Below are 18,754 nucleotides of genomic sequence, written 5' to 3'. Positions count from 1 at the left end.
CTATTCCTTTGGCCTCAGCACAAACTACCCTAGCTCCTTCAACCCTTGGGGCTATTTTCCTGTCTCCACACCAAAGGACTAGGTGCTGAGCGTGTGGTGTTAAGGAAGGAGAAAAAGAAGGCAAAAGGGAAAAGGGAGCAAACACCAGAGCAGCAAATATTATCATCTCCTTCCTTTGCCCTTTTGCCCCCAGCCTCCGCTCAACCTGGGGTGGGAGGGGTGGTAAGAGAGAGGTGGTTTCCCACCAATTCTCTGCATTCCCATCACATTCTCTTCCTACCAATTCAGAGCTTGCCTAGATTCCTGCCAAGCAGCCCCGTAGTTCAATTTTAACAAGGAGTTTTTCTCCCATAGCCAAGGTCTCTTGGGAGGGAGAGCCCCTTATCTCAGCACTCACCAACACAAGACCCAGGGGGGAGGCTCAAAACCCTGCCTCCCCGGGATATTCAGGAGGACAATGTGAATGGGCCAGGGTGGGAATGGCTTTCTCTTTGGAGACTAGGCTGTTACAATGCAGCAGAAGTAAAGCGGCTTAGCCCCAGCAGCAGAAGGCAGAAAACAAAGTGCCATTCAGGACCCAGGAACAAACAATTGCCCTTTATCCTCTTTTCTGTGCCAGGCTCAGGTTCCTAAGCAAAGCCTGAGGGTCCAATGTAACCCCTCTGGATACAGCCACCCCTGGGATGTGTAAGGCCTCAGGAAAATATCTATATTAAAAACCTGAGTCACTCAAAATTAGTAGGTCAGCACCACTCGAGCAGCCCAAACTCAAGTGATCCAGCAAAAGAAATACTGCACTGACCAGCGGGGATACGCTCTGGGAATGGGGCCTGGATGTGGGGCCCCAGGACAACCCCATAGGAGCCAGCCCCAGAGCTCCTCAGAACACCTGCCTGGATAGCACCCCAAGGGGTTGGCGCAGGTCCCAGTCAGGGGTTGACCACCAGGCCAGGATGGCACTGCAGGCCCCAGCTGGTCCCAGGCAGTGGAGGGAGGCTTAGAACAGTTTGAGCAAAGCATCTCGAAGTGTGGAGGTGCACTGAGGCCCAGAGTGTGCGCCTAAGAGTGTTTCTGGCCTTGAGGACGCAGCCGCGATCGTGGGCTTGGAGGGTTAGGAAGGTTGTCTTCAAGGAAGTGAGCTAGGAACTCAGAGCCCCGGTACTTCTTGTTTCCCATTATCTGGGGCTTTCAAGTCACCTCAGCAATTAAGACTCTCAGACAACCGAAACACTCCTTAAACTGCCAATCTCTATCACTATCGTCAGTCTCTTCTACCAGATCTCCTAGTGGGTACCAAAGTGACTTGTTTTAAATTTCACACCTTATCTCTCTCAGTAAAGTCAACAGGTTAAGAGGTTCCAAGACTGTTCTTGGACTACTTAGGGAAGGAGTTAGCTGACCCACAATAAATGCTCAACAAATATGAGGAAAGAACAAGTCCAGATAATTCACAAACTGATAAACCACTGCCAGATGAGAAAGCATTTAATTACACATTTAAAAAAATGTTTAAGTTGCATTTATAAATTTATTTTAAGATAATTATAAATCCATTACAAGTTAACATGAATAAACATTTTTGTAAAAAATAGCTATATTCTCCAAAACAAAAACATTTAGCAAGAAGAATGGTGTTGTTTTACATTTTTACAACTCTCTTTAATGTCTGCATTCAATCTATTGTAATAGATTATTTTGGTGAAAATACATGAAGAAAATCTGACAGATATGTAGTTTGAAAAGAGAGGGCCAATCAGATCCTTGCAGGCACTCTTCTTTAATAGTACATTAAAATTCAACAAATTGTAGTTTTGAAAAAAATTTTTCACTTTTAATTGTGGTATAATATATAGAACATAAAAATCATTTTAACCACTTTAAGTGGACAATTCTTTGATATTAAGTATATTGACAATACTGGGGAACTTTCTCCACTATTTACTTGCAGGCTATTTGTATCATCCCAAACCAAAACTCATTCATTTAACAGCAAGTCCCCAATTCCCCCGCCCCCAAACCCTGCTAACACCAATCTGCTTTCTGTCTCTACAAACATGCTTAGTCTAAGTATTTCATAGAAAATAAATCAGACAATATTTCTCCTTTTGTGTTTAGTTGGTTTCACTCAACATTAGTTCTTCAAGGTTCATCGACATACCAGCATGTACAGCACTCCACTTCTTTTTATGGCTGAATAAAATTCCACTGTATAGACAGACCATACACATTTGATTTCTCTATTCATCTGCTGAGCACTCAGGTTGCTTCCACCTTTTTGCTACTGTGGCTAATGCTGAGGTGAACACTGGTGTACAAACATCTGTCCAAATTCCAGCATTCAACTTTTGGGGGTATATACCTAGGAATAGAATTGTCAGGTCATACTATAATTCCAGGTTTAACTTTTTGAGAAACCACCAGTTTTCCACAGTGGCTGCACCATTCTACACTGTACAAGAGTTCCTATTTTACCACATTTTCTCCAATACTTGGTATTTCGATTTTTTGAACAATAGCTCTCTAAGTGGATGCAAAGTGGTATCTCCTAGTTTTAATTTGTATTTCTTTAATGACTAATGATGTTGAGCATGTTTTCATATATGTCTTGGCTGAATATCTTCTTGGGAGAGATGCCTATTCAACCCCTTCGCCAAATTTTCTGAGTTGTCTTTTTGTTGTTTAGTTGCAGGGGCTCTGTATGTATTCTGGATATTAAACCCTTATCAAATATATGGTTTCCAAATATGTTCTCCCATTCTGTAGGTTGTCTTTTCACTTTCTTGCTAATGTCCTTTGATATATAAAAGTTTTTGATTTTGAAAAGTCCCTTATACCTATTTTTTATTTTTCTTCCATGTGCTTCTGGTATAAAATCTAAAAATCTATTGCCTGCTACAAGGTCCTGAAGATACCTGCCTATGTTTTCTTACAAGAGGTTTATAGTATTAGCGCTTATATTTAGGTTATTGATCCATTTTTTTAGTTCATTTTTGTTCATGGTGAGAAGCAGGGGTCCACATTCATTCTTTTGAATGAATATCAACTGGCCATAGATGTGTGGACTTACCCCTGAACTCTCAATTCTACTCCATCAGTCTATCCTCATGCCAGTACCACTCCATTTTAATCATTATAGCTTTGTAGCAAGTTTTGAAATTGGAAAGTAGAGTGTGAGTCCTCCAACTTTGTGCTTATTTTTCAAGACTGTTTTGGCTTTTCAGGGCCTCTTGCAATTCCATATGAATTTTGAGGATTGGCTTTTCCATTTCTGCAAAAAGGCTCCTGGAATTTTTACAGGGATTGCAGCATTGGACTTGTAGATTGCTTTAGATAAAACTGACTTCTTAACAATATTAATTCTTCCAATCCATGAACACAGGATGTCTTTTCATTTCATTTAGGTCTTCTGTTAGGATGTTCTATCAATTAATAAAAATGGTGATTGAAGTCTCCAACTAGTATCGTAGATCTATTTCTCCCTTTAATTCGTGTATATTTGGGGGCTCTGTTGTGAGGTGCATATATTTTTATAATTATTATATCTTCTTGCTGAACTGAAACTTTATCAATACGTATTATTCTTCTTTGTCTCTTGTAATATTTTTTTACTTAAATTCTCTTTTGCGTGACAATAATATAGGCACTGCAGCTCTCTTTTGATTACTGTTTGCATGGAAAATCTTTTTCTACCCTTTTACCTTCTACCTTTCTTTTTCCACCCTTTTACTTTGCACCTCTTTATAGTTTTGTGTCTAAAGTGAGTGTCTTGTAGAAAGCATATAGATGGATCATGCTTTTTCATCCAATCTATCAATCTCTACCTTTTGCCATTTATTTCTTTTTCCTGCTTGACTGCTCTAGCTAGAACTTCTAATACAATGTTGAATTACAGTGGTGACAGAGGGCATCTTTGTCTCGTTCCTGATCTTAGGGAGAAAGATTTCAGTCTCTCACCACTAAGTGCAATGCTGGCTATCGGTTTTTCATATATGCCTTTTATCATATTGAGGAAGTTACCTTTGATTCCTATCTTCTGAAGTATTTTTATCAGAAAAGGATGTTGAATTTTGTGGGATGCTTTTTCAGCATCAATCAAGATCTTGTGATTTTTCCCTTTCAATTTGTTAATGTGCTGTATTACAGTAATTGTATTTTCTTGTGTTGAACCATCTTGCATTCCTGGTATAAACCCCACTTGGTTGTGGTGTATAATTCTTCTAATGTGTTGTTGGATTCGATTTGCTAGTATTTTGTTAAGAATTTTTGCATCTGTGTTCATTACGGACCTTGGCCTGTAGTTTTCCTTTCTTATAGCATCTTTATCCAGTTTTAGGTATTAAAATGATATTACCATCATAAAATGAGTTAGGTAGTGTTCCTTTTTCCTCAGTTTTTTGGAAAAGTTTTTGAGCAGGATTCATGTTAGTTCTTTTTGGAATGTTTCATAAAATTCCCCTGTGACTCTGACCCTGGGCTTTTCTTTGTAGGAAGATTTTTTATGACTAATTAAATCACCTTACTTGTGCTTGGTTTGTTGAGATCTTCTATGTCTTCCTGAGTCAGTGTAGCTTGTTTGTGTGTTTCCAGGAATTTGTCCATTTCATGTAAGCTGTCTAGTTTGTTGGCATATAAGTTTGTTCGTAGAATGCGCTTATGATTTCTTTTAGTTTTCCAGGGTCTGTGATAATGCAACCCCCTCTCATTTCTGATTTTGTTTATCTGCATCCTCTCTCCTTTTTTGTCAGTCTTGCTAGTGGCCCATCAATTTTATTGATTTTCTCAAGGAACCAACTGTTGGTTTTACTGATTCTTTCCATTGTTCTTTTGTTCTCCTATTCATTTAACTCTGCTTTAATCTTTGTTATTTCTCTTCTTCAATTTGCTTTGGTCTTAGTTTGCTGTTCTTTCTCAAGTTCCTCCAGGTGAACAGTTAGGTCTTTGATTTTTGCTCTTGGTTTTTTGTTTTTTTTTTTTCCCATGGGCAGGCACCAGTAATCAAATCCAGGTCTCTGGCATGACAGGTGAGAAACCTGCCACTGAGCCATTGTCACACCACCCTTTCTTGTTTTTTAATATAGGTTTTTAGGGTAATAAATTTCCCTCTCAGCACAGCCTTTGCCGCATCCCATAAGTTCTGATATGTTGTATTTTTGTTTTCATTCATCTCCAGATAGCTACTGATTTCTCTAGCAATTTCTTCTTTCACCCACTGGTTGTTTAAGAGTGGGTTATTTCATCTCTATATATTTGTGAAAGCTCTCATTCTTTGATGGTTATTGATATCCAGGTTCACTTCATTGTGATCAGAGAAAGTGCTTTAAATAATTTCAAGGTTTCTAAATGTGTAAAGACCTGTTTTGTGCTCCTGCATATGATCTATCCCGGAGAATGTTCCATGAGCACTCGAGAAGAATGTATATTCTGATGTTTTGGGGTATAATGACCTGTATATGTCTATTAGGTCTAATTCATTTATCAAGTTATTTGCTTGTTGATCTTCCCTGTTGATCTTCTGTCTGGTTGCTCTATCGATAGAGGGGAGTGGTATATTGAAATCTCCTACCATTATCATTGAAACATCTATAGCTCCCTTCAGTTTTGACAATGTCTGTCTCATGTATTTTGGAGCTCCTTCATTGGGAGCATAAACATGCATGATTGTTATTTCTTCTTGGTGAACTGTCCCTTTTATTAATATACAGTGTCCTTCTTTGTCTCTTATGATGATTTACATTTAAAGTCTACTTTGTCTGGTATTAGTATAGCTACTCCTGCTTTCTTTGGTTACAACTTGCATGGAACATCTTTTCCATCCTTTAACTTTCAATCTATTTGTATCCTTGTGTCTAACATGAGTCTCTTGTAAGCAGCATATAGTTGGATTATACTTCTGAATCCATTTTGCCAATGTATCTTTTAATTGGTAAGTTTAGTGCATTTACATTCAAAGTTATTACTGAAAAGGCATTTCCTGTCTATCACCTTATCTTTTGGATTTTATTTGTCAGATCTAAATAGTCTTTTCCCTCTTTCTCTTTTTAACCTTTAAGTTACCCTTACTGGTACTCTTCAATTCTGTGTCTTCCTCCAGACCTCCCTCTCCTTTCTTTTTTCTTTTTTCAACTGGCAGAACTCCCTTTAGTATTTCTTGTACAACCAGTCTCTTGCTGACAAATTCTTTCAGAACCTGTTTGTCTGTGAAAATTTTAATCTCTCCCTCAGTTTTGAAGGGTAATCTGGCTGGGTACAGAATTCTTGGCTGGAAGTCCTTTTCTTTCAGGATTTTAAATATATCATACCATTGCCTTCTTGCCTCCATAGTGCCAGCTGAGTACTCTGAACTCAGTCTTATGTGCTTACCCTTGTACATAGTAGATTGTTTTTCTCTTGTTGCTTTTAGGATTTTCTACTTCTCTTCCACATTTGACAAACTGATTAGCATGTGTTTTGAGGAAGGCCTATTTGGATTTATTCTATTTGGAGTTCATTGAGCTTCTTTGACTGGCATATTTATGTCCTTTATAAGGGCTGGGAAGTTTTCCCCCATTATGTCCTCAACTAATCTTCCCAGCCCTTTTCTCTTCTCCTTCTGGGACACCAATGATTCTTATATTTGTGTGCTTTGTTTTGTCCATCATTTCCCTGAGATCCAATTCAAATTTTTCCATCTTTTTTGCTATTTGCTGTTTTGAGTGTTTGAAATCAGTTGTCCTGTACTCTAGTTTGCTTATTTTTTCTTCTGCCTCTTCAAATCTGCTGTTGTATGTTTCTAGTATGCTTTTTATCTGATCTGCAGACAAAATCGCTGTGATATCTGCTATTTTTCAATTTATTCTTTCAAATTCCTCTTGATCTTCTAGTGTCTTCTTGATCTCCTTTTTATCATTAGCCATCCCATTTATTTTATTTAGTAGAGCTATATGAACATCTTTGATTAGTTATTCTAATGTCTGTGTCTCCTCTGGTATTTTAATTTGGTCATTAGGCTGGCCTATATCTGTCTGCAACATGATATGCTTAATGATCCTCTGTTGTCTTCTTGGCATGTAAATATCTTGATTGGTTTACTTTGGAAGTTGATTCCCATCAGTAGTCTAAAGCCTTATATTTGTGTGATGGATGTGGAGGAGGATGCAGGATGCAGGGCAGGGTACAACAGTGTGGTAATGTGTTGCAGTGCAGGTAAAGGCACAGGTTGGGGATGCTAGGCTGGTACCTGTGAGCGTGGACGCCCAGCTGGTGGGGAGGATGTAGCTGTACAGGTACACAGGTCTAAGGCGCAGGGCCCTGGTATGCACTGGTCTAGGGTGCAGGGCCCTTTGTGTGCATGTGCAGAGCTCAGGGCAGTGGGTCAGTGTTGTACCTACATGGGCTGGGGGCAGCTGTGGCCCACCTGTGCAGATCAGCACTTGTCCAGAGCTGGGGGGGTACGAGACTGGGGGCCATGCGCATGCGCAGATCTGGGAGGGCCATAAACTGATGTGCACATGCACAGAGCTCAGTGGGTGCAGGCTGGGGTGGCACAACTGTATGGGCTGGGGGCGGGTGTAGTCTGGGTTTTGAGGTAAGTGCCCACAGTCTTTTTGTGCCGGCGAGGGGCAGGGAGGGGTGGAGGGGGCAGACTGCACTTTTGCAGGAGAGGTGGGTTGGTGCATGCACACTTGGGGTGGGGGTGTGGGGTGGGCGTGCATGTGGGGACTTGGTGGGGTGGGGTGCTTGGAGTGCAGGGAAGAGAGATGGGTGATAGGGTTCAGGTGCCTAGGGTAAGGGGTGAGTCGCAGGTTGCAGGGCTGCACCAGTGAGGGTAGTGTGTCCAAGGAATGTGGTTTGGCCTACTTCCTAGATCCAGTCTTCCCATCCATGCACTCCTGAGGGCTCTGAGCTTTCGTGTTAGGCTGTTTTCACCAGCCAGACAGTCTCCAGTTCTCTGCTTCTCAGTTCCTCAGCTTCTGCAACCAGGACCTCCCTATGTGGTGCAGAAGACTCTCCCAGGTCACTTACACTCCGGAATCATCATCTCATCTGTCCTCCTGCCCCTTCTGTAGCTGTTCCTTGAAGCAGGGGTGAACCCCACATACTGTATTCTGCCATCTTCCCAGAACTCTCAATCTCTGCCTTTTAATAGGGGAGTTTAATCCATTGACACATAAGGATTTACTTCTGTCAGTTAGTTATTTGTTTTCTGTATGTCTTGAATTTTTTTTTTTGTTCCTCATTTATTCCTTTACTGCCTTTTTGTTTTTTGTATTTAGTTACTGTTTTGTAGTGTACCATTTTGATTCCTTTCTTCTTTACTTTTCCCTATATTTTTAAATTATTTTCTTAGTGGTTACCTTTGTAATTACAAGTAACATCTTATAGTAACAACAACCTGGTTCCAGTAGAACTAACCTAGTTTCAGTAGTATACAAATTCTCTACTACTATAGATCTCTCTGTTTATCTTCTTTATATTGTTATTTCAAATTTCATCTTTATACTTTGTATGCCCATTAATAGATTTAAAATGTTAGGCTACACATTTGTCCAAGTCACATGGGTAGAGAAGGGAGCAGTTACAAATAAAAAATACAGTAATATAAGATTTTATATTTATCTATGTAGTTATCTTTAATCATGTTCTTTATTTCTTCTTATGGCTTTGAGTCACTGCCATAAGAACTCCCTTCAGCACTGCTTTTAGGGCAGGTTTTGGTAATGAACTCTATCAGCTTTTGTTTATCTGTATATGTTTTAATTTCTCCTTCATTTGTGAAAGATAATTTTACCAGATACAGAATTCTAAGTCAACGGGTTTTTTTCTTTAAGGACTTTAAATATGCCATCCTATTGTCTTCTGGCCTCCTGGTTTCCTATAAGAAATTCACTGTTAATCTTATTGGGGATCCTTTGCATGTGACAAGTCACTTTTCCCTTGCTGCTTTCAAAATTCTCTCTTTATCTCTGGTTTTAATAATTTTGCTATAATGAGTCTTGGTGTACATATCTTAGAGTCAGTCCTTTTTGGACTTTGTTGAGCTTCCTGGATGTATATATTCATCTTTCATCAGACTGGAGAAATTTTCAGCCGTTCTTTTTTTTTTTTTCATTTTAAAACAGTTTTATTCACACATCATACAATCCAACTCAGCCATTATTTCTTTAAATACCTTTTCTCCCCTTTTCTCTCTCTCTTGTCTTTCTGGGACTCTCATAAAGTGTATGTTGGTATGCTTAACGGTGTTTTACAGGTCTCTCGGGTTCTGTCCATTTTTCTTCATTATCTTTTATTTCTGCTATTTATACTGGATAATTTCAATTGCCTTGTCTTCAAGTTCAGTCTTCCTTTCTTCTGCCGATTCAGATCTGCTATTGAGTCTGTCTAAAGAGTCTTTCACTTCAATTACGGTATTGACAGCTCCAAAATTTCCATTTGGCTCCTTTTGATAATTTCCATTTCTTAGTTTTATTTAGAAAATGTTTTCCTAATTTCCTGTAGTTCTTTGTATATGGATTCCCTTAGTTCACTGGACATATTTAAGATAATTAATTTAAAATCTATGACAAGCAAATTCAATGACTGTGCTGGTTTGAAAGGATCTATGTCCCCCTAGAAAAGCCATGTTTTAATCAAAATCCCATTTCGGAAAGACAGAATAATCCCTATTCAATACTGTATGTTTGAAACTATCATCTCCCTGGAGATGTGATTTAAGAGTGGTAGCGAAGCTGGATTAGGTGACGACGTGGGTCCTGATAAATTTCTGGAGTCCTATAAAGGAGGAAACATTTTGGAGAAGGAGATTCAGAGAGAGCAGAGCAGAACGACATAGCCACGAGAAGCAGAGTCCACTAGCCTTTGGAGATGAAGAAGGAAAATGCCTCCTGGGGAGCTTCTTGAAACAGGAAGCCAGGAGAAGAAGCTAGCAGATGACGCCATGTTCGCCATGTGCCCTTCCAGATGAGAGAGGAACCCTGACTGTGTTCGCCATGTGCCTTCCACTTGAGAAAGAAGCCCTGAACTTCACTGGCCTTCTTGAACCACAGTATCTTTCCCTGAATGCCTTAGATTGGCCATTTCTACAGACTTGCTTTAATTGGGACATTTTCTTGGCCTTAGAACTGTAAACTAGCAACCTATTAAATCCCCCTTTTTAAAAGCCATTCTGTTTCTGGCATATTACATTCTGGCAGACAGCAAACTAGAACAATGACGCCCCAGGAATGGCTTCTGGCAAGTTCCTTTTGTCCTGTGAATGTACCATACTTTCTCATTTCTTTGTGTGTTTTATAATTCTTTTGCTGAGAACTGGGTTTTCTGAGCATTATGTTATTATAACCCTGGAAATCTAGTTCTCCCACTCCTTTTGACTTGCTAGGTTTTATTAAAGTTGTAGTTTTTGGTGGTGGTGGTGGTGGTGCTGGTGGGACGGCTGGAGCCATCAATTTGTGCCTTTTCCAAACAACTTTTGCTCTCAAATAGGGAATGAAAAAAGAGGGGAAAAAAAGAATGAACTGCCTCTTTAAGTCTCCTCTGCTGCTTTTCCCTGAGGGGTGTTGGAACAATGGCTGCCCTCAGAGCTGGCCCTCCAGTGATCTGAAGGAGTTGATCAAAAACAGTGATCAGCAATCAAACCACCCACACCCAGATGTGGAGGACTAGGTCCTTATAACCCACTCTGGTACCAGCAAGCTACCCCAAGAATCCAGGCTGCAGCCTCCACTGCTGCCTGCCATGAGCCTGGGGGTGGGGGACAGTAGCCACTGCAGAGAGCGGGAATTCACTGATATTTACCACAGCTTACCAGCCTCTTTCTCCAGCTCTTCCCTGGATGCTACACAGTGTTCCAGTAGACAGCTGAGTTTCAAAACAGTTGAATCAGATAGTTCCTTCCAGTTCAATTGTTGTTTTAATGGAGGGACTGATGCCTGGAGCTTCCTACTCCACCATCTTCCCATAATCCTCAGCGAGGAAATCTAATTCAACTTTAAACTGGGGCATTTCTGCTGTCACCCCAATGACACTACAAGGTGCTGGGTAAAAGTGCTACCCAGCGTCCAAGGGTGTGCCAATGGGAAGGGGCTCCCCAGGTAAACAGTTCCAGCACCCTGACTCTAGCCAGGGAGGGAGGGAGGGGAAGGCTCCTCCTACCCTGCACTCCATTTCATGGAAAGCGTTGCTGAAACCTGCCTTAGGTTCCCGCGTTCTGCCAAGATCCACACCCAGCAGCTGCCTGCTGCAGGAAGCAGATAATTACACTACAGAGAGGCTTCCCCTCACTGCCAGCACCAGCCAGGGTAAAGTTTCTCTCATTACCAACTCTGCTTTTCCTTTACAGCACTTTACACAGCTGTAAACAGCAACTGGCCTTCCTGCCCATCTCCCTGATGTGATCTGGCTGGGTCCTTCTTGTTTTCTGCTGTGTCTCCAGCAGGTAGCACAGGGCTTGGAACATGGCTTTGGCTCAATAAATAATTAAGAAGCAAATGAATGGTGAGTGTAGGGAAGCCTCTCTCGGTTATCACTTCATGTCTATCAATCCGGCAACACCCCAGCGCTCTTGGGGTGATCTGTCTGGATGACACAGTGAGCTGTGTCAGGGACCCTCCTTCAATGAGAGCTGTTGGGAGAAGGACACGTCCATAGCCGAGCACTCAGGAAACACTGCCAGCAGCACTCCCAGTCCCTTGTGATGGTCAGGGACCCACATCACATCTTAGCAGGACTCACTGATTGATCCCTCACGGGGCACTATTATTGCTCTGGAAGCAGCATGCCAATGTCCGAGATTTCCATGGCACATATTCTGAAGTCTCGTGAAAAAAAAACAGAGAAGGTAATAAGGCAGAAAGCTGACTCTGGGAAGAAGGGGGGTGAGGGAAGGGCAAACCCAATCCCCATCCTCTGCGGCTCCCAGAATAGATTCTCAGTCTTCTCCTAGGCACCCACCAATGCTCACATCTTTTAGCATTTCTGGTTAAGTACCAACTACAGCAGAGCTGATCTGATGGCCGACAGACAAGGGAGATTCATGAGGGCCTGGTCCCATTCCCCTTTACCCAAGAAGGCCCAGGGATCTCGGGCATGCACGGATGAAGGGGCGGGCCAAAGAGGCCGGCAGAGCCACTTGCTGCCGTCTCTCTTTATTATTTTTTGTTATTGTTGTTCATAGGCTAAGAGTTGAACCTGTGCATTTTTTCTGCCTAGCTTCTCATAGATCCCCAAGTAAAACTACACCTGCTACGTGAGATCTGGGCATTGGGTTGACAGGCAATCCAAGTGCAAAAGGGGATCTTCAATGCAACCCAAATACATACAAGACTTTAGAAGAGTAAAGGAAATCAACTTGCAAAATAACCTTTCTAAAATAATCAAATGCCCTGAACTGAACAGGATATCATAAAGCACATGACAATCCAGGCAGAAATGGCCTAGCTAAATGACCAAATCAAAACACTGGAGGGGACACAGAATATGAAATTACTCAAAGATATTTATAAAGAAATCAAGGATATCAAAAAGGCACTAGAAGATCATAAAGAATAATTTGAAAGAATAAATAGAAAAAGAGTAGATCTCACAGAGATGAAAGACACTGTAGACCAAAGTAGAAATAAACTAGAAACACATGATAGCAGACTTTAAGAAGTGGAAGGATGAACAAGTGAGATAGAATACAGAACAATTGAATTAGAGCACACAAAGGAACAAATGGCCAGAAAGATGGGAAAAACGGAACTAGATCTCAGGGAATTGGTAGACAACAAAGGCACACAAATAAAACAATCATTGCTGTCAGGCGTGTAACCAGTCGGAGTGTAGCGGTATTGGCAGTACAGCCATGGTGCCGGGAGCAGCGACCCGGAGAGAGCACAAGGCGCGAGGAGACACCGGCTGTGCGGACCAGTGACAGCGCGAGAGGTACTAGATTTTCACAACAACTTCATACCATGAGTGAGTATAAGCTAGTCATTCTTGGCTCAGGAGGTGCTGGGAAGTCTGCTCTGACCGTGCAGTTTGTTCAAGGAATTTTTGTTGAAAAATATGATCCTACAATAGAAGATTCTTATAGAAAGCAAGTTGAAGTAGATGCACAACAGTGTATGCTCGAAATCTTGGATACTGCAGGAACAGAACACTTTATGGCAATGAGGGATTTGTACATGAAAAATGGACAAGGCTTTGCATTAGCTTATTCCATCACAGCACAATCCACATTTAATGATTTACAAGATCTGAGAGAACAGATTCTTCGAGTAAAAGACACTGATGATGTTCCAATGATTCTGGTTGGTAATAAGTGTGACTTGGAGGACGAAAGAGTTGTAGGAAAGGAGCAAGGTCAAAATCTAGCAAGACAGTGGAACAACTGTGCATTCTTAGAATCTTCTGCAAAATCAAAAATTAATGTTAATGAGATCTTTTATGACCTAGTACGGCAAATTAACAGAAAAACTCCAGTGCCTGGGAAGGCTCACAAAAAGACATCACGTCAGCTGCTTTAATATACTAAATGCATTGTAGCTCTGAGCCAGGTCTGAAGAACTGTTGCCCAATTCAACAGTGCCAGCATTCCAACTTTGTTAAACCTACCAACATCTTAAATGGACTTTCCTGTGGTGGTACCCCTGAAGAGGCAGATGACAGCTACTGCATCAGTTTGCACATTCTAAACACTTTCCAGTATCACAAGAGAGATTTTTACTTATATAACAGTCCTAGGGTATGCAACTGGTAAAACCAGAGGCTACATCCAGTATTACTGCTTATTAAGAGACATTCTTCATCCACCAATGCTGCACATGTATGAAAATGGTGTCCTGTATACTTTAACACACCCCATAAACTTTGTATTGGAGAGCACAATAATGTAAATCCTAAAAGCACCACTATTTTAGCTTAATAAAAGAAAGTCCAAAGAGCTCCTATATAGACTACTCCAGATAACTTCGCTTCTTTGATCCTTGTAGCTTATTGTAATTTTTTTTAAGAAATTCAAGGTCATTATCATTGTATTGTACAAAATAAGGGCTTTTGATTAACGCAGCTATATAATTTTTTTAATTTTTGAAAAACCTGTGGAGGTTTTATAAATTTAAAATATGATAGTCCTTTCAGTAAAATGTCTCAGATTAAAGACATTGCCTTTAATATCTGTTGGGAAGGAAATGTCCAGACTTTTCAAATCTCTTATTATATGTTTCCTTTTTTGTTTACATAGGGAACAATGTTTATAGTTGCGTGTACAGTGGGGGTCTACAACAAGAAGTGTATATTTTCAAACAATTTTTTAATGATTTAACAATTTTTTGTAAATCATTTTCAGGCTTCTGCAGCTGCAGATTCTCACTGTGAATCCCTCGCTTGCTCATGCATAAGTGTATTTGCAATACCAAATATACAGGTTTAGTATTTTTGCCTGTTAGTGATTGTTTCACATGTGTAACGTTTTGGTTGAGATGTTAAATGGTGGATGAGTACTGTGGATGTGGGAAGTAATTTTAATCATGTGTAATTGGTCACAAGGCCTAATTTGCAATAACTATTGCTGTTTTATTTAACAATGCCTTGTTGCTTTGTATGCATTAATGTTTGGGTATAAAGATTGTATGTCTATCCAACAGGGAGCCACAGTATTTAAATTGAACAACCTAATGTTACAACTACTTGGAGGTGGCCAAATGTAAACTAAAAGCCTTAATTAAAGTGGTGCAATTTTGTATAACTTAGCATCAGTAGTTCAATAAATTTGGATTGCCTTGCAAGGGCTTGCATTATAATTACTTGCCACTTGAATGTTTTGCGTAATGTTTAACAGTGCTAGGAAATAAATATGGGTTTAACTTTTTAAATGTAAAAAAAAAAATTAAAAAAAAAGAACCATTGGTGTAGGAGAAGGAGAAGAGAAGAACAAAGGGCTGGGAAGGTCAGTTGAAGAGATAATTGGAGAAAACCTCCCAACCCTTATAAAGGACACAAATATGCAAATCAAAGAGGACCAACGTACACCAAATAGAATAAATCCAAATATGCCTACTCTAAGACACATACTAATCACTGTCAAATGTTGAAGCAGGAAGTCCTGAAAGCAGCATGAGAAAAGTGATCTACTACATAGAAGGGAAACCACATAAGACTGAGATGGGACTACTTAACAGGTACCACAGAAGCAAGAAGGCAATGGTATGATATATTACAGATAGTGAACAGGAAAGGCTTCCAGACAAGAATTCTTTATCCTCCTTCAAAATGGAGGGAGAGATTAAAATTTTCAAAGACAAAGACTAAGAGAACTAGTCAACAAGAGAACTGCCCTACAAGAAATACTCAAGAGAGTTCTGTTGGCGAAAAAAAAAAAAAAAAAGACAGGAGGGGGAGGTCTGGAAGAGGGCTCACAGAATTGAAGAGTATCAGTAAGGGTAATTTAAAGGATAAAAACAGAGAAAGATGCCGGAGACTCAGGTTCTATTCTCAGAGCCTGCTCATGCCAAAAAAAAAAGAGAGAGAGAGAGAGAGAGAAAGGGAAAAGATTATATAGGTGTGATAAGTAAAAATGAAAGGATTAGATGGTAAATTTAAGAACTGCTATTATAGTTGAACATTAATAGACTAAACTCACCAATTAAAAGATACAGACTGTCAGAATAGATTTTAAAATATGATACATCTATACTCTGTTTACAATAGATGCATCTTAGACCCAAGGATACAAATAGATTGAAAGTGAAAGGATGGAAAAAGATGTTCTATGCAAGCCATCACCAAAACAAAGTAGGAGTAGCTATACTAACATCAAATAAAATAGACTCTAAATGTAAAGACGTCATAAAAGACAAAGAAGAATACTACATATTAATAAAAGGGATAATCCACCAAGAAGAAATAACAACGGTAAATGTTTACGCTCCCAATCAAGGAGTTCCAAATTACAGGAGGCAAACACTGGCAAAGCAGAAGAAAACAATAGGCGCTGCAACAATGATAGTGGGAGATTTCAATACACTGCTCCCCTCTGTAACCAGGACAACCAGACAGAGGATCAACAAGGAAATAGAGAACCTAAACAATGTGATAAAGGAGTTAGACCAAATAGACATATATAAATCATTATACTCCCAAATACCACGATATACATTCTTTTCTAGTGCTCATGGAACATTCTCAAGGATAGATCATATGCTGAGACATAAAACAGGTCTTTATAAATTTAATAAAATTGAAATTATCCAAAGCACTTTCTCTGGCAACAGAGAACAGAATGAAGCTGGACATTAACAACCACCAGAACCATCACAAATATATGGAGATTAAAAAACACACTCTTAAAGGATCAGTGGGTCAAAGAAAAATTGGAGAACCTAGTAAATACCTGGAGACAAATGAAAATGAGAATAGAGCATATCAGAATTTATGGGATGTGGCAGAGGCAGTGCTAAGAGCAAAACTTATTGCAAACTAAATACCTATATTAAAAAAGAATGAGCAAAATTCAAGGATTTAACTGCTAACCTGGAGAAAGTAGAGAAAGAACACCAAACTAACCCCAAAACAAACAGCAGTAGAGAAATAGCAAAGATTAAAGCAGAAATAAATGAACTGTAGAACAAAAAAAGCATTAGAAAGAATGAGAAAATCAATAAAATTAATAGACCCCTTGTTAGGCTGGCAAAGAAAAAAAAAGAAGACATAAATAAACAAAATCACAACTGAGAGAGGGGTCATTACCATGGATCCTGGAGAAATTTTAAAAATCATAAGAGGATACTATGAACAACTATACTCCAACAAACTAGACAACTTAGAAGAAATGGACAAATTCCTAGAAAGAGACAAACTACTTACACTGACTCGAAAAGAAACAGAAGATCTTAACAAACCAATTAAGAGAAAGAGATTCATCAGTCATCAAAAATCTTCCTAAAAAGAAAAGCCCAAGACCAGATGGCTTCACAAGTGAATTTTATCACACATTCCAAAAAGAACTAACAACAATTTTGCTCAAACTCTTCCAAAAATTGAGATAAAAGAAACTCTACCTAACTCATTTTGATGAAGGTAACATCACTCTAATACCAAAACCAGATCAAGATGCTACAAGAAAGGAATACTACAGACCAATCTACCTAATGAACACAGATGCAAAAATTCTCAACAAAATACTAGCAAATCGAACCCAATGACACATTAAAAGAACTCTACATCATAACCAAATGGGGTTTATACCAGGAATGAAAGGGTGGTTCAACACAAATCAATCAATGTAATACAGCACATTAACAAATCAAAAGGGAAAAAAATCACATGAACCTATCGATTGATGCTGAAAAGAATTTGACAAAATTCAGCATTTTTTTCTGATAAAAAACACTTCAAAAGGTAGGAATTGAAGGAAATTTCCTCAATGTCATAAAGGGCACATGTGAAAAAGCCACAGCTAGCATCATACATAATGGTGTGAGACTGAAAGCATTACCCCTAAGATTGGGAATGTGACAAAGATGCCCATTGTCACCACTATTATTCAACACAGCACTAGCAAGTTCTAGCTAGAGAGATTAGACAAGAGAAAGAACTAAAAGGCATCCACATTGGAAACGAAGACGTAGAACTTTCATTATTTGTAGATGACATGGATCCTACATTTGGAAAACCCTGAGAAATCTATGACAAAGCTCCTTGAGCTAATAAATAAATTCAGCAAAGTGGCAGGATACAAGATTTATGTTCAAAAATCAAAAATGCTTTTATATACAAATAATGACCTAACTAAGGAGACAATTAAGAAAAAACTCCATTCAAAATAGCAACCAAAAGAACCAAATATCTAGGAGTAGGCTTAATCAGTGGTGTCAAGGACCTGTACACAGAAAAGTATAAAACATCGCTAAAAGAAATAAAGACCTAAATAGACGGAAAGACATTCCGTGTTCATGGATAGGAAGGGTGAATGTCATTAAGATGTTAATTCTGCCCAAATTGATCTACAGATTCAATACAATTCCAATCAAAGTTCCAACTATCTACTTTGACGACTTGGAAAAACTAGTTGTAAAATTTATTTGGAAGGGAAAGAGACCTCGAATAGTTAAAGATATCCTAAAAAAGAAGAGTGAAGTAGGACTAACACTTCCTGACTTTAAAGTTTACTGTAAAGCCACAGTGGTCAAAACAGCATGGTATAGGTACAAAGAAAGAAGTATTGACTAATGGAATCAAATCGAGAGTGTGGAGATAGACCACCAAATCTATGATTAATTGATCTTTGACAAGGCCCCCAAATCCACTGAACTGGGATAGAATAGTCTTTTCAGTAAACGGGCATGGGAGAACTGGATTTCAATAGCCAAAAGAATGAAAGAGGAGCCCTACCTTACATCCTATAGAGAAATTAATTCAAAATAGAATTAATTCAAATTAATTCAAAATAGATCAAAGACCTAAATATAAAGTAAGTATCATTAAAACTCCTAGAAGAAAATGCAGGGAAGCATCTTCAAAACCTAGTAATAGGACATAGCTTCTTATTATACCCCAAACACAAGCAACAAAATAAAACAATAGATAAATGGGAACTCCTTAAAATCAAAAGCTTTTGTACCTCGAAGGAATTTGTCAAAAAGGTGAAGAGGCAGCCAATTGATTGGGAGAAAATACTTGGAAACCACGTAACAGATAAAGGCTTAATGTCAGATGTATAAAAAGAAATTACATAACTCAACAACAAAAAACAAACAACCCTATTATAAAATGGGCAAAGGATATGAATAGACACTTT

At 39.2% G+C, this 18,754-nt stretch overlaps 1 protein-coding gene and 1 pseudogene across 6 annotated transcripts in view; one reads left to right on the top strand and one right to left on the bottom strand.

Moving 5' to 3' along the window:
- The window catches only part of PC (pyruvate carboxylase), a 133,983-nt gene that overhangs the window by 72,729 nt on the left and 42,500 nt on the right, over nucleotides 1-18,754 (bottom strand). The window lies entirely within an intron of this gene.
- Nucleotides 12,930-13,632, top strand: LOC143646547 (ras-related protein Rap-1b pseudogene; annotated as a pseudogene).

The sequence above is a fragment of the Tamandua tetradactyla genome, chromosome 9, assembly GCF_023851605.1.
Source record: "Tamandua tetradactyla isolate mTamTet1 chromosome 9, mTamTet1.pri, whole genome shotgun sequence".
NCBI lineage: Eukaryota > Metazoa > Chordata > Mammalia > Pilosa > Myrmecophagidae > Tamandua > Tamandua tetradactyla.
Note: the sequence above shows the minus strand (reverse complement) of the source record. Positions and strands in the feature narration are given on the sequence as shown.